Below are 14,097 nucleotides of genomic sequence, written 5' to 3' on the forward strand. Positions count from 1 at the left end.
ATTCATAAAGCTGGGCTCGGATGGGCATTTGAAAATGTATGATAGGTTTTATGGGCTTGAAAAAGAACTTTTCGAAGCAGTTCTTAAAGACTGACTATCCGACAGCGTGTGGCCAATATGGAATTTGCTCCAATGGTCAATGTAGTTGTCCAACTTTGAGTGGGCAGACGATCTATTTCCGGCAAGTAGATGATCAGCAGCCTCATCTTGGGTGTTCCGAAAATGTTCCATTGTCTTGTGGGGCTTCACATCAACAAATTCTTCTGGAGCTCGAAAATATCACGTCTCTTAGTTTCACTCCAGATCTCACGCACAAAGATGCTTCAAGTTGTAAAGAGGCCTGTGCAAAGAATTGTTCATGCAAAGCAGCTATATTCCAGTATGAATGGAATCACACTAATGGCAGTTGTTACTTACTGACTCAGGTCTTTTCACTTGCAAATGTTGCCGAGTATGGTTATATAAGTTATACTACTTTCCTTAACGTACAAAATTTGCCTAATGAAGCTCCTTATACTCCGATTGACAATCGTATGAGTAGCCATCTCCCTACAATACTTGGGTCCAGCCTCGGAGCTCTCTGTCGTGATGATTTTCATCGTAGCCATAGTTTTACTTATTCAAAAGAGAGATGACAATCAAACAGAGGAAGATTACCTTGATCAAGCACCTGGAATGCTCAATAGATTTGCGTACGGCAATCTAAAAACCATCACAAATGAATTCAGTAAAAAGCTTGGCAAAGGTGGTTTTGGTTCTGTTTTCGAAGGCAGTCTAAGCGATGGCACAAAAGTTGCAGTAAAACGCCTTGATGGTTTTGGGCAACTTAAGAAATCCTTTCTAGTTGAAGTAGAGACAATCGGCAGCATCCATCATGTAAACTTGGTAAGACTCGTGGGATTTTGCACTGAGAAATCTCAAAGGTTCCTTATCTATGAATACATGTCGAATGGGTCACTAGATAGATGGATCTTTCACAAATCCAGTGAATGTATTCTCGACTAGCAACAAAGGAAGAATATCATTCTCGATATAGCAAAAGGCCTTAATTATCTTCATGAAGAGTGCAGACAGAAGAAGCAGGCTATTAAGTAACCTGATAATGGAATTGACAAACTTACATAGAGAATAACGAAATTTCCAAATACCGCACACATTTTCATTCCCTGTAAGATTGGTACATCTATTCTCCGTGAGAAGCACATAGTATTAACTACGTGTCTCTCCAATATTGACAAAACAACCATCAAAAAGCCCACCAGCAGAGTCAGGGTGGTCACTATCTTTTCTTCAAGCGTGTGTTCACTAATACAAAGAGACAGAGAAACTCCTAGAAAGGGGGAGCCTTGTGAACATGGTCAACTGGACTTCCTTTATACAACCATCGTCAAGCTAATAGAAAACGCCCCTGCAAGATTAGTTTAAGTCAAAATCTGATGAACCGTTAGACCCAATGTTCTGAGAAGTCCTAGCTAAACAATAGGATATATCCTACAATCAAGACCATATGCATCTCCTTAGAGGGCGATAAGTATCTCATCTCACAACGTCAGGCCCCTTGATTTTGAATTAATGATCAAACTGATGCAAAAGCCAATTGCTCATTCGAAACTCAATTGGATCTCACGAGGCCCTCTAACAGGGAGCATGCCGGGAAAGCATTATTCCACTTCTTGTTAAAGGATTACTAACTCCCAGTCCTCAACACTACAGGAGAGTGTCGCCACAATAAGTGGAACTTCCATAGGAGTGCACACAAATCTGAAGGACCAGGGCTAGTCAGCAAAATCCTCATTGTCATTGTCATAGGCTTTCCTTCGAATAGCAGACAGTAGTAATGTACAACTAGAACCCTGTGGAGAAGTTAAGTGGAGTTGTGGAGATCTTTATTGATCAAAGGAAATCGGAAAGTCCTACTACAATAAAGATCAATCGATATCCCAAGAACCAGACCAGTGAAAAACACTCCAAGGAAGCAGGGCACCATAAAGTCCAGAAGATGGGATCACACAATCAAATTAGGTAGCTTCTCCAATCACCTGATAAATCAAAAAAGGGCCTGCATCGCCATTGGCAGTTCAGAATGTATATAGCAAAGGCCATGACTAAGCTAAAACTAGTCATCAACATCTAACTAAACAAAGCGCCTCTAAAATAATTACCAAGAAAGCTACATAACCTGTTTTATTCTGAAAAAGGAAGAAAAGGCTACGTAACCTCTTGAGCACCTGTATTTATCAACTCAAACATGACTGAAAAGGGGACTCAGACAAGAATTTCTTACAGAGAGAGAGAAGAAGAAGGAAGAAGAAGGGGGAAGAGGGGGCAGAAGGGGGGGGCGGTGTGTGGGGCGAGAGAGACTCAAGTAGGTGGATACCACACGATCCAACAATCCTCACCTGTATTTGTAGACATGTCTTTCCAAATTCTCCATATAATAAAAAGTCAAGCAAGAAAAATCATACCACCCGTACCCAACAAAACCTGCACAACAGAAACAGGCAAACCTAGTCGATGCCAAAGGATATTCAATTTAACTCTAGGTCCCAATGATATCAAGCCATCATACTTGCAACTTTAGGGCTGGGAGATACTATAAGCCTAGTCCACGCACCATGACATCCTCTGTGATTTTCTTTTCAATGACTTCAGTATTTTTTACAACTCTACATTCATCAGGCATTATGAAAAACTAAATCAAATGTATACTTTTATGTGCATCATAAAACACTGATTAAGTAAATACTATGTCCACTTGAATTGACATGAAACTGGTACATAACCACGAAACCATAAGCGCTGGGCAGGTACTTATATTTGTTGGCCTATGTGAAGATGTTAATATACTCTCAAGCCAAAGAGAAGGGCTTTCTATTTGAGTATCTAATTGGAAAAAAATGTCCTTATTAGACAAATAAACCAGCAGATGTTCAGAAAAAAAGCACAAGTGGGCATTCTTTGTGTGCAATAGGTGCTGCTAATTTTAAGGCCTCTTGGAGCCTGAGCAACTGGCTTTCTATGTGAGTAATTGATTGATCATCGTCGCCACTGATTTTGCATAGAGACACCAGAAAGAAATGTTAGACGAAGAAAAATAGAATGAATACTACCGGTTGTCTTAATCAACGCATTTTCATTTGTGCCATCAATCTTCAGTTTAAACATTCCACGACATCTGAAATGATCATCACGTAAAGTAATCCTATTGTAATGTTAAACCCTCCCCACATAGAAACCTTCCCAGTATCGATGATCCACCACCCTGACTTCATCTCAAAGACAGAGCCAGAGAGAGAGAGAGAGCAAGGATCTTGTAACTGATGGTGTAACTTTTTAAGTATTCATAACAGCAAAGCTGTAGCATATAGCCTAAAAGAGAAGACCGACAATCTTAAAGGTGATGATCGATAGGAGCGAGTTAGAAAGAGCTTCTGCGGCGGGGGGAGAGAGACTACCTTCGGGGTCGATTCGATCGCCGGTCGCCGCCGCGCCAAGGAGCAATCGCCGAGAGCCAGAGCAAGCGAGAGAGAGAGAGAGAGTTTTTGGGTGCGGACAAGAGGGTGATTTATATAAGAGGTTTGGGGTGCGCTGCAGAGATGACAATTGAGAAAAACAAGAGGAGAAAATTTGTTTGCTCTGCCGAGACGTTATCGTATTCCCTCTTCTGGGGTACGTATCCGAATACTTTTCTTGCACTTCACCAATCAATGTGAATCTTTTCTTTTGGTCGAATATGATTAGTAAATTAGATTAGATCAAATTAGGAGATTACGTATATAGTTCACCCTCTTTATCGAAGGAAAAAAAAAAACGATATGGATTTTTGCTATTTTCATAGAGATTCATAGAGAATAACTTACGTAGCAATCATCAACAAAATAACAATTGACATTATTGTATTAGAGAATTTGGTTAGCCAATCTTAGAAAACGCATTAGATTCGAATGTTAGGAAACGTGGTGAAGAAAGTAACAAAGTTAATTTCTGAGTAGGAAAAAAAATGATGAGTCTATTCTTTTTCTTTTATTATAAAGAAATGGGCGGGGAGAGACAATTGCCGATGGCTCCTCTATCGATTGTGATGCATATTATATGGGTGTCATATTTATGCATGGCAAAGGTGAGGACACATTTTCAAACTTTAACTCGTACTTGATGTCAGCAAACTGTATTTTGATTTATGGCCATTTTGATGTTTATATTGATCACTTGTTAAATATTTTTAGGGATATGTATACAACAAATCTTAAAACTTATTACGAAAATACAATTGAGTCTTAAAATTTTTAAAAATTTCAATTAAGTTCTAAAACTTGTCAAACTAGTGCAATCGAACCCCTTCCATTAATATTAGCAATTTGTCTAACAAAATAACATAGCATTTTTTTTTTTTTCAAAGTCTTATTTAAATAATATATATTTTTAAAAGCTAAAATAATTTTTAAAACAAATTTGGAAACAAAGAAAAGAAAAAGGGTAGGGACCATGCTAGGCCTATGGCCACCGCCCATCGTTGGAGGGGGCCGACCTCGTTGGCCCTAGGTGGTGGAGGGGGCAGCCCTCTCCAGCCCGAGCGAGGCCACCGTTGGCCCAGCAAGGTCGGGCAAGGCCACCGTTGGCGCAAGCAAGGTCGAGCGAGGCTCGCCCAAATCTAGACAACACCCTATGGGTCACCTAGATCTAAGTGATGCCAGCCCTTATCTGGGGTTGACCGATAAGGCCTCACTTGGGGCTGGTGAGGCCTCACCGGTCATAGGGAGGATTGACGTCGCCCAAATCTAGGCGACCCTCTTCTAGCGTTGAGGCATCGCCTAGATCTGGGCGAACCTCACTTAGGCCTAAGTTGAGGCGTCGTCCAAATCTAGGTGAGCCTCGTCGGCCCTTGACTAGGCCGGCGATGGCCTCACCCGGGCCGACAAGGTCCCTCCCCCTCTTTGCCGCCTAAGGCTAACAACCTTATTGGCCCCCTTTGATGATGGGTGGCAGCGGCGTCATGCCCAACACAATCCCTGCCTTCATTTTTCTTTGTTTTCAATTTTGTTTTTTAAATTTTTTTAGTTTTTTAAAATTTTTTTACTATAATTTACATAATATTCAAAGAAAAAAGTAATATAAAATTCCACGTAAGATAAATAAATAAATTTAAAAATGCTACGTTAGCATATTCCGTTAGATAAATTGATGGTGTTAACGCAAGGACTTAATTGCATTAATTTGACAAGTTTTAAGATTTTATTGCACTTTTTGAAAGTTTTAGGGTTTCACTGTACTTTTGTGACAATTTTTAGGACTTGTAGTATACATATCATATATTTTTATTAAGGGGATCTTTGATCTTTGATATGTGATTGGGTATATTACGATTGCAATATTTTCTTATTTAGCTGCTTAATAAATGTTTTTGAGGCACTTTTTAAGTAAATCCTTTATAAATCTGGTCTTTATACCTTTTTAAGACACTTTGTTGCTTCGGCTTGGATCTTCAGAAAGAAAAACCTAGTGGAAATTTCCAAGTATTATGCAAAGAAAGCAATCGACCAGTAAACTTTTCGGATTAATACATCAATTTCTAAATCTTTCATAAAGGGGAAAGTTCAACGAGATCCTCCCATCATGAATTTGTTGTTGTTGTTATAAAAATCACTTAAGTGCTCATATGACAAATTAAATAAGGTATAGATACTCTTTCTAATAAAAAAATTTCAAGATTCAACTAAACTAATGAAAGGTTTAAAGCTTGATTGCATTTTTTGTGTAAGATTTTGGACACAGTATTTTTCTTTTTGGTCATTGTATCGTACCGAGTACAAAAGGAAAGAAGAAGGATAGGGGGATATGTCACGCATATATGGGTACCCGAAGGGAAGGTTAGGATAAACATCACCGGTCAGACCGGTTGCTTTTGGCCTTTCTTCTTTTCTTTCTTACTTTTGTTGCGTTTGGGCAAAGACGTACCTGGTTTCTTGTCTGACGAGTTCCAACCCAAACCACCATTTAAAAAAAAAAAAAAATTAAAGCAAGGGTTGCGAGTCTCTCCTAGCTGTTTGACATGGTAGGAATAGTAATATGGATTAGTAGTTGTTTATTGCGATAATTAAGGGGGAAAGACACCATGTAATTATACCAATCACGCTTGACTCCATTCCTTTCACATTATTGAGAGGACTTCCTGTGCAATTTTCCTGTTTTGCTTTCGTCTTGACTCAAAGTTGTCGGTCTCTTATTTGCATTTTCTTTCCTGCCCTCTTCCTTTTCTCAATCTTCTCTCTGCTCAAAGTATCACCGCAGGCCATGGTCTCGCTTTACGGTCTCCCCTCCTTCTTTCTTTCATTTTCCTTCGTTTTTCTATCGCAATTCTCAAACTTCATTGACACTCAAGCTCAAGATTATGATTACCTAGCTGCCCACGATTTCAACTCAGTGGGTGAATAACGTAATAGCTACTCACGTCACTCGACATGTAGATGGATTCAGGCAATTCTACTCCGAGGCAAAGGAGGTTCTTGGCCTGCCTACGCTTGCAGCTTCTACTGTAATGGTAATTGCAACAGTTGCCTCTTTGCTGTTTTCATCGTCACAGTTTATGGTAGTGGCGTAACTGTTGAATACACTATTCCACAAGCAGTGTGATCTGCCAATAGAAACAATCCTGTAAAGATCGAGGCAACATTGAAGCTCACGTCCGAAGGTGATTTGGTGTTGAAACATGCTGATGGTACGGTTGCTTGGTTCACAAATACTTCTGGAAAGTCCGTTGTAGGCTTGAACTTGACAGATTTGGGGAACCTCGTGTTGTTTGGTAAGGACAATGTGGCTGTTTGGCGGTCTTTTGATGAGCTAACCGACTTGCTTTGTCCTCAGAAAAAAGTTGAGGCAGGGGCAAATATTGATGCCGAGTGTTTCCAAGACAAATTGGACCGTTAATGATATGATTTCGCTTTCCATGATTGGCGATGTTTTACGTGCTCAAGCGGAGATTAATCATCCTCAAATATATTTCGAGCGTGAAGGTTCAACTACAAATGCAAGCATCGAGTTTCCATATATTGAGTTTGTAAATGGAAGCTTGTCTTGGATCTCATATTCTAGCTTTTTTTTGTCTTGATATCATTTCCTCTAGGATCTTCTAATCGATACATGAAGTTGGGCTCGGATGTGCATTTGAGAGTGTATGTGTACAATTGGTTGGTGAGCGTAAAGAAGTGAAAATCTTTTCATAGGGTTTGGCGAGGACTGTGCCTATCCAACAGTGTGCGGGCGATATGGAATTTGTTCCAATGGGCAATGTAGTTGTCTGGCTTCGACTAGGGGAACGAGCTATTTCCAATAAGTAGATGATAGGCAGCCTAATTTTGGGTGTTCTAAGAATGTTCCATCGTCTTGTTGGGCTTCAAAAAATCAAACTCTTCTGGAGCTCAAAAATGTCATGTATTTCAGTTTCACTCTAGATCTTGAGGATATAGATGCCTTATGTTGCAAAGAGACCTGCACAAAGAATTGTTCCTGCAAAGCAACTATATTCCAATATCATTCTAATCGCACTAGCGACAATTATTACTTACCAACTCGGGTGTTATTACTTATGAACGTTGACAAGAAAACATTTTTTTATAATTCTACTGCTTACCTTAAAGTACAAAATGTGGCCAATTAAGATCCTTATACTTCGGTTGACAATTGTATGAGCAACCGTTTCCTTGTAATACCTGCATCTAGCCTCGGAGCTCTCTTTGCCCTAATGATTTTCATCACAGTCATAGTTTTGTTTGTTCAAAAGAGAGCAAAGGAGGATTACCTTGATCAAGTACTTGGAGTGCCCACTAGATCGCATACAATGATTTGAAGACCATCACAGATGGATTCAGTAAAAAGCTTGGCGAGGTGGTTTTGGTTTTGTTTCAAAGGTACTCTGAGCAACAACATAAAAGTTGCAGTAAAACGCCTTGATGGTTTTGGATAGGTTAGGAAATCCTTTCTAGGCGAAGTTGAGACTATTGATAGCATCCATCACGTGAACTTGGTAAGACTCATCAGATTTTGCACTGAGTAATTCCACAGGCTCCTCATCTATGACTACATATCGAATGGGTCTCTAGATAGATGGATCTTTCACAAATCGAATGAATGTGTTCTCTGCTTGCAACAAATGAAGAAGATCATTCTTGATATAGTGAAAGGACTAAATTATCTTCATGAAGATTGCGGACAGAAGATATTTCACCTAAACATTAAATCCCCAAATATCCTCTTGGATGGAAATTTCAATGCTAAGGTTGCTGATTTTGGATTATTCAAGTTGATAGACAAAGACCAAAGCCATGTCATCACAACCATGAGAGAAACTCTCAGTTATGTGGCCCTCGAGTGGTGGAGTAAAGCAACCACTGAAAAGTTCGGTGTGTATAGTTTTGGCATGGTAAACTTAGAGATAGTGCATGGGAGAAAAATCTTGGATCGCTCTCTAGAAGAAGAAGACATGCATTTAGTGAGCCTTTTTAAAAGAAGGTAGAAGAGGAACACTTATTAGACATTGTGGATAAGTCTAGCGATGACGTGCAACTAAATGGACCAACGGCAGTGAATATGATGAGTATTGTTGCATGGTGCTTGCAAGGAGACTATACAAAGAGGCCCTCCACGTCAATGGTCATCAAGGTGCTAGAGGGCGTCATGGAAGTTCCAAGGGACCTAGATTACGACTTCACTGCTTGGGCTTCCACCGGTGGAGAAGCAAGATTCAGTCGAATGGATGTTGAATTCAATGATGCCTTTGCATTACTACCCTCAATCCTAAATGGTCCACGATAACGCTAAAAAAGTCGTAAGAACTTTTCTTCCCAATATGTCAAGTGGTAGAACGGGTGATTGAATTTTTCAAACTATGAGGACTCCATCTTGTCATTCTCTTTTTAGGCCCAAAAAGGCCTTTGGCGTGATATCATTTCTCATTTTCACTTTGCCAATGAGTGGACTCTGCCATACTTTGCAAAGGATTGAGTTGGTTATGGCATTGCAATTTGGTTTTATTGCTTACGTGGAAATCAGTTGTACTCAAGCTTGTTGTGTGCTAGTCTAGGGAAAGGGGGAGCTTGCCGAACCATTTGTGCAGAAAGCTGTTAAAAGACTAGTCAACTGCTGGTAATTTCTTTTGGTAGCTTTGCCATATTGTGGATCCAAATGAGATTTGCCTTTTGGTTCCAACACCTAATATCTTTTAGATTCAATGACTCTACCTTCCATGTCTTTTTCATTTCAACGTTAGTGGGCTATTTTTAGTCCGTTCTACGAGCACACGGTTAAAACCGATAAAGATAACAGGAGAATTTCATCACTAATGAGTTTGGATTTTTCCTAGCGACTCTTGATATATCCTAGGTCAATAATCTTAACTTACAACTTCTTAAAGATCCATTGAGGTCGTCTTGGGACATATTTTTGCCAAAAATAAAGAACCGAGATGTTTGGGTATGCAAGATTCAACTTTGCGATCTTTAGATAATACCAATCATTCTCAATAACCTTAGATTTTCCACATTCATTAATCAACATTGATCCAAGCATATAGATTCATCAAATTCAATTGAGGATAGAAAGCTTGTTCGGGTCTTATTTGGTCCCTCGAATTGCTCACATAATTAACAAAAGTTCAAAGTGATCTAACGCCCCCCCAGGCGCCCTAAAAACAACACCCATAAAAATTGCCATGGCACCTCTTGATTGGATTTGATCACGGGTGGTCAACAGACCAGAGCCCCCATGGAGCTCATCCAAAGGCCCGAGCTACGGTAACCTCTCGCAAAGTCCTCATTCTTCCGAAATAAGTACATCCCAAGTGTCAAAATTTGGCACGAGAGATAATTAAGTGCCAAAAGTTAAAAAAGTGATGCTTAAGTGTTATCTCCGGCAAACCCACGCCGAAATCCTATATGGTAATTTTTTATTATTTTCTCGCTTACATGGCTCGTCGGAGAGTTGACTTAGTAAAGAAAAGCAAAACGACATCGTTTTGCGTGGATTCGAATTTTAATATAAAATTAATTTAATTAAACAATAATAATAATAATAATAATAATAATAATAATAATAATAATAATAATAATAATAATAATAATAATAATAATAATAATAATAATAATAATAATAATAATAATAATAATAATAATAATAATAATAGCAAAAAAAGAGGAGGAGGAGGGAGGAAGAAGGTGGTTGAGGGCCGAGCCCTTGCTACCGTCGCCTCCTCGTCGTCACCGAAAGGGTCGGTGAAGGTGGGGGAGGGTCGACCGGGTCGTCGGGCACCGGCCACGGGTCGGCGACCCCGGCCGACTAATGGTGAGGGCCCGCGAGCCCTCGCCCCAAATCTGGTGAGGGTCGCAGACTTCACTAGATCCAACGAGGGCCGCCGACCCTCATTGGATGCGGGGAGGGCCGTGACCCTTAGCCTGGCCGGGTGAGGGCTACGACCCTTGCCCAAATGCGGGCGAGGGCTCACAAGCCCTCACTGCCTGTCGGCCGGGGTTGCCGGTCCTTTGCCGGGTCGGGTGACCACTGGGCGACCCTCCCCATCGTCGGCGGCCCTTCCGGTGGGGGTGAGCGGGTGGTGGCGGTGATGAGGGTTCAACCCTCGGTCGCCTTCTTTCTCTCTTGGCCTTTTTTTTTTTTAATTATTTTTGGAAATATTTGTATTTTTATTTTTAAATGATTTTAAAAAAATTTGTTTTAAATTAAATTTAATTAATTTTAATTTTAATTTTTTACCATGTCGGTAGGAAAACGACATCGCTTTGTATTGTCTAGTCATGCAAGCATGTAAAATGACGCCGTTTTGCATATACTTCGCCGGAAAATTGTCACGTTAGCATTTTGGCGGATTTTCTCGCCGTTGACACTTAAGTGATCAATTTTACTCTAATTTTAGCACTTAAGTGATCCATTTTGCTCTAATTTTAGCACTTAAGTGTCACTTTTCTTACTTTTGGCACTTAAGTATCCCTCCGTGCCAAGTTTGACGCTTGGGGTGTACTTCTTCCCACTCTTCCTATCACAACTCACTAGCGATGAAAGTATTTCTTTTTATTCTTCCAATTCTCTGCTTTGTGCCTTTCGCCTTCTCCTCTTCTTGAAGTCTCCGAATCGAAGTCGCCATAGTAAGTTATCGCAAATCACATAGAGAAAGGATAATCTCGCGATGAATCTGTCTATCTTCTCCTCGGCCATGGAAGGCATTGCGTGGTAAGGATGGATCTACACGTTGTGCATCCTGCACTTCGTGTTCACTTGCCAGTTCCTTCACCTTCAGCCTCTCGTTTCTACCCTAGGTACATCATTTTGGATAGGGGTGAGCATCGTCTAGGGTCAATCTTGAACGGCCTTAAACCGGCCCAACCCTACCTATCCTAATCCAGTTCCTTGGGAGATTGGATTGGTCTTTGGTCTTGAGATTTCTAGACCAGCACTGTGCGGGTTGGTCCTCGATTCTGGGAGTTTAGAATCGATCCAACCCGAACCAATCCTAACGATTCTGGGAGTTTAGAATCGATCAAACCCGAACCAATCCTAACTATATATATATATATATATATATATATATATATATATATATATATATATATATATTATTTATAATATTTTATGTAGAAAAAACCCTAAAATAAACGGTGTCAATAACATTAAACAGCTCATTAGTGAAGAGTTCAAGTAATTTTACACCGTTCTTTAATAACTTATATTTTTCATGTATTTTATGGCGTCAATAACCATAATTTACAAATGAGAAAAGAATTTTTATAAGGAATCCTTACGGCATCCAAAATGGTATAAACAGCTTCTCACATCTTCCTTTAGTACTTGTTCTCTTCTATTTTATCTGTTTGCTAAAATCAAAAGAAACAGATTCTCCACTTGCTACTTGACACTCACCTTGCTCGCTTTGGGTTACTCGTGCCGCTCATCGCTTGATGCTCACCTGGCTTGTTGCTCTCCCGCTCTTTGCTCAATGCTCACCCCACTCAACGCTCGCCACTTGCCTCTCTTAGCTGACATCGCTTGTCACCGAGCCCATTGGATTGGTTCGGTCCTCGGTCGCCTTTTCAGGAAGTACAATACTAAAAATGAAATTAAAACTTATTGGTTGATCCCGAGTTGACCTTGGAATTAGACCGAACCCATTGGGTCGGTCCGGTTATCGTTCGCCTTTTAGGAAGTACAAAAATGAAATAAAAAAATTATTGGTCTTGGGTTGACCTTGGAACTAGACCGAATCCACCGGGTCGGTCCAAATCCTTGGTCCCAAGCTCAATAAGGTTGGTTCTTGATACTAAAAATTTAGGATCAGCATTGTGTGGATTGTTCTTAGGGTTAGGGGTGGACCGACTCAACTCGGATCATGCTCACTCCGACTCGGATTAGATCTCGTGAACTCATTGCCGATGGAGACTTTGAGAGGTTGCAATGTGCTTTAAAGTTTGAGCAACTGATTTTCTATTTGAGTAATTTATTGATCATCGTGGCCACTGATTTTGCATAGAGACATCAAAAAGAGAATGTTAGATGAAGATAATCAAAATGAATAGTACTAGCTGTGTTAATCCATGCATTTTCATTTTTGCCATCATATCTTCTTCCTTGTCCCCCTTCTTTCAATCTTCATTGTAGCATCAATTGACCCAGAATGTTCAGTTTAAACATTGCATGACATCTAAATCAATCATTGCATAACGCAATCCTATTGAAATGTTAAATCCTCCCCACATAGAAACCTTCCCGGTATCAATAATTTGCTATCCCGACTACGGCTTAAAGAGAGAGAGAGAGAGAGAGAGAGAGAGAGAGAGAGAGAGAGAGAGAGAGAGAGAGAGAGAGAGAGAGAGAGAGAGAGAGAGAGAGAGAGAGAGAGAGAGTTTTTGTCCGAACAGACGGTGGAGTTTTTGTCCGAACAGGACGGTGATTATACAAGCGGTTGGGCGCCTTGCAAAGATGACTTCAAAAAATATGAGGAGAAAATTTGTTGCCCTGCCTAGACATTATCGTATTTTGCTATTTTGGATAGGTATCCAAATACTTTTCTTGCTTTTTGATAATTAAGTGAATTTGATTAGAATAAACTGTGATAAAAATTAAATTAGCTTAGATTAAATTCAATATGTAACATGACTCATGCTTTTTATCAAGTAAAAATTGTATAGATTTTCACTATTTTTGTATAAAAAAAAAAAGTTAAAAATAGTTTGTATAACCATCAATAAAATAATAATTGACATTATTTTATTAGAGAATTCAATTAACTAACCTTAGAAAATGCAATAAATGCTAAGAAAAAGAAGGTAGCAAAGTTAATTTATGAGCAAGAAAAAAAATCATGAGTCGATTTTTTTTATTTTTTGAAAAAAAAAAAAAAATTGTTAGGGAAGGGCAATTGTCGGGTGGCCCTCCCCACTCTATCAATTGTGATGTGTCCTGTATGGGTACCATGTACATATATGGCGAAGGTAAGGATGTATTTTCTAGCTATAACTCGTATTTGATATCAATGAACTATATTATGATTATGGACAGTTTAATGATTTGTTAAATATTATTTTATTGAGGGGATCTTTGATCTTTGGTGTATCATTGGGTATGTAATGATGATAATCAATGTATTGAGAATCACAATATATTCTTATTTAGTTGCTTAGGAATTGTTTTTGACACTTTTAAAATGAATCTTTTTTATATTACACTTTACTGCCCTAGGTAGAATAATTTAGAATACAAAAAGGCACCCTTCAAAGGATGCAAATATATTATTGTCCAAAAATTATAATTGTGAAGCTTGTTCATAAGGAAAACTCATTACTAAACCTTTTATAACAATGGTTAATCTTGAATGCCATTTATTCTTGCAAATAATTCATGATGATATTTGTGGATCAATGTAACCACCAAGTGAACCATTTCGATATTTTATGGTACTAGTGGTGTAGATGATTCCATAATTGTCTATTATCTATGCACAATATCACATTTGCACATTTACTTGCGCAAATTATAAAACTCCGGACACAATTCCCTAATTATCCAATTAAAAACATAAGGATGGATAATGCTGGTGAATTT

General features: G+C 39.2%; 2 long non-coding RNA genes across 2 annotated transcripts in view; both read right to left on the reverse strand.

Moving 5' to 3' along the window:
* Window positions 1–14,097, reverse strand: part of LOC104431126 — a 59,784-nt gene that overhangs the window by 21,292 nt on the left and 24,395 nt on the right. The gene's annotated exons all lie outside the window — the stretch shown is intronic.
* On the reverse strand, window positions 1,034–2,329 carry LOC120290002. Its single transcript, XR_005547832.1, has 2 exons — window positions 1,954–2,329; window positions 1,034–1,853 (listed from the first exon to the last, which is right to left on the reverse strand). It is a non-coding gene; the product is annotated as an uncharacterized LOC120290002 (long non-coding RNA).

This window comes from Eucalyptus grandis, chromosome 11 (genome assembly GCF_016545825.1).
Source record: "Eucalyptus grandis isolate ANBG69807.140 chromosome 11, ASM1654582v1, whole genome shotgun sequence".
NCBI classification, from domain to species: Eukaryota; Viridiplantae; Streptophyta; class Magnoliopsida; order Myrtales; family Myrtaceae; genus Eucalyptus; species Eucalyptus grandis.